Source organism: Procambarus clarkii, unplaced genomic scaffold (genome assembly GCF_040958095.1).
Source record: "Procambarus clarkii isolate CNS0578487 unplaced genomic scaffold, FALCON_Pclarkii_2.0 HiC_scaffold_194, whole genome shotgun sequence".
NCBI classification, from domain to species: Eukaryota; Metazoa; Arthropoda; class Malacostraca; order Decapoda; family Cambaridae; genus Procambarus; species Procambarus clarkii.
Genome location: NW_027189227.1, coordinates 510,095 through 513,128, shown reverse-complemented (window position 1 = coordinate 513,128; position 3,034 = coordinate 510,095). Strand labels below are relative to the sequence as shown.

The following is a 3,034-nucleotide window of genomic DNA, read 5'->3' as shown; positions in this document are numbered from 1 at the left end:
TATAAAGTCAAAATATTACTAAACTATATGGGTTTTTAGTACAAAACAGAAACAAAGAAAACGGGAAATATTGCCTAAGGCATAGAAACAAAGAAAACGGGAAATATTGCCTAAAGCAGCAATATGACAGAAACAAAGAGAAACGAGAAACAAAGAAAACGGGAAATATTGCCTAAAGCATAGTAACAAAGAAAACGGGAAATATTGCATAAAGCATCAATATGACAGAAACAAAGAAAAACGAGAAACAAAGAAAACGGGAAATATTGCCTAAAGCATAGAAACAAAGAAAACGGGAAATATTGCCTAAAGCATCAATATTTGGTTTAAATCACATAAGGGAAAGTTAAATGACAAACGTCCAAATATTGCCAAATTCGATGATTTTAAGTTTAAAACAAAATACTAGATAACTTGCTAAAAGTTATCGACTGTAGCTTCGAGACGAGTTTCGTGTTATTTAGATAATTAAAAAGCATATGAAAATGACGTTTCCAATACAAATGATAAAAAAACAATTTCTTCAACAGTTTTTATTATAGAGTTTCTGATATTAAACTATATGCAATAAAAATTGGATTTCTCCCCTCATCAATCACTGTATTAACGAAGTACAAATAATTAAATCATCAAGCGGAGCTTCGTGTAATTAGATCATTAAAGAAGCATATGAAAATGACTTTTCTAATACAATTGATAAAAATAACAGTGTTTTCAATATAATTTTCTATAGAGTTCATGATTTTAAGCTTATACTACTTAAAGGAGATGTACACGTAAAACCAGCTTTAATCCGGCTAAAACGTCGATATATGCAATAAAAATTGGATTTCTCTCCTTATCAATATCTTACTCTCTGTCTTATACATATAGGTAAATCATCAAGCACAGCTTCATGGTTTCTAGATCATTAAGGAAGCATATGAAAATGACGTTTCCAATACAAATGATGAAAATATCTATGTGAAATCTATAGAGTTTACTATGGAGTTCATGATTTTAAGTTTTCATTATAAAGTCAAAATATTACTAAACTATATGGGTTTTTAGTACAAAACAGAAACAAAGAAAACGGGAAATATTGCCTAAAGCATAGAAACAAAGAAAACGGGAAATATTGCCTAAAGCATCAATATGACATAAACAAAGAAAAACGAGAAACAAAGAAAACGGGAAATATTGCCTAAAGCATAGAAACAAAGAAAACGGGAAATATTGCCTAAAGCATCAATATGACATAAACAAAGAAAAACGAGAAACAAAGAAAACGGGAAATATTGCCTAAAGCATAGAAACAAAGAAAACGGGAAATATTGCCTAAAGCATCAATATGACATAAACAAAGAAAAACGAGAAACAAAGAAAACGGGAAATATTGCCTAAAGCATAGAAACAAAGAAAACGGGAAATATTGCCTAAAGCATCAATATTTGGTTTAAATCACATAAGGGAAAGTTAAATGACAAACGTCCAAATATTGCCAAATTCGATGATTTTAAGTTTAAAACAAAATACTAGATAACTTGCTAAAAGTTATCGACCGTAGCTTCGAGACGAGTTTCGTGTTATTTAGATAATTAAAAAGCATATGAAAATGACGTTTCCAATACAAATGATAAAAATAACAATTTCTTCAACAGTTTTTACTATAGAGTTTCTGATATTAAACTATATGCAATAAAAATTGGATTTCTCCCCTCATCAATCACTGTATTAACGAAGTACAAATAATTAAATCATCAAGCGGAGCTTCGTGTAATTAGATCATTAAAGAAGCATAAGAAAATGACTTTTCTAATACAAATGATAAAAATAACAGTGTTTTCAATATAATTTTCTATAGAGTTCATGATTTTAAGCTTATACTACTTAAAGGAGATGTACACGTAAAACCAGCTTTAATCCGGCTAAAACGTCGATATATGCAATGAAAATTGGATTTCTCTCCTTATCAATATCTTACTCTCTGTCTTATACATATAGGTAAATCATCAAGCACAGCTTCATGGTTTCTAGATCATTAAGGAAGCATATGAAAATGACGTTTCCAATACAAATGATGAAAATATCTATGTGAAATCTATAGAGTTTACTATGGAGTTCATGATTTTAAGTTTTTATTATAAAGTCAAAATATTACTAAACTATATGGGTTTTTAGTACAAAACAGAAACAAAGAAAACGGGAAATATTGCCTAAAGCATAGAACAAAGAAAACGGGAAATATTGCCTAAAGCATCAATATGACAGAAACAAAGAGAAACGAGAAACAAAGAAAACGGGAAATATTGCCTAAAGCATAGTAACAAAGAAAACGGGAAATATTGCATAAAGCATCAATATGACAGAAACAAAGAAAAACGAGAAACAAAGAAAACGGGAAATATTGCCTAAAGCATAGAAACAAAGAAAACGGGAAATATTGCCTAAAGCATCAATATTTGGTTTAAATCACATAAGGGAAAGTTAAATGACAAACGTCCAAATATTGCCAAATTCGATGATTTTAAGTTTAAAACAAAATACTAGATAACTTGCTAAAAGTTATCGACTGTAGCTTCGAGACGAGTTTCGTGTTATTTAGATAATTAAAAAGCATATGAAAATGACGTTTCCAATACAAATGATAAAAAAACAATTTCTTCAACAGTTTTTATTATAGAGTTTCTGATATTAAACTATATGCAATAAAAATTGGATTTCTCCCCTCATCAATCACTGTATTAACGAAGTACAAATAATTAAATCATCAAGCGGAGCTTCGTGTAATTAGATCATTAAAGAAGCATATGAAAATGACTTTTCTAATACAATTGATAAAAATAACAGTGTTTTCAATATAATTTTCTATAGAGTTCATGATTTTAAGCTTATACTACTTAAAGGAGATGTACACGTAAAACCAGCTTTAATCCGGCTAAAACGTCGATATATGCAATAAAAATTGGATTTCTCTCCTTATCAATATCTTACTCTCTGTCTTATACATATAGGTAAATCATCAAGCACAGCTTCATGGTTTCTAGATCATTAA

General features: G+C 29.3%; 1 pseudogene; it reads right to left on the bottom strand.

Moving 5' to 3' along the window:
- The window catches only part of LOC138361136 (large subunit ribosomal RNA), a 6,388-nt pseudogene extending 6,333 nt beyond the window's left edge, over positions 1 to 55 (bottom strand).
- Positions 56 to 3,034: the final 2,979 nt, after the last annotated feature.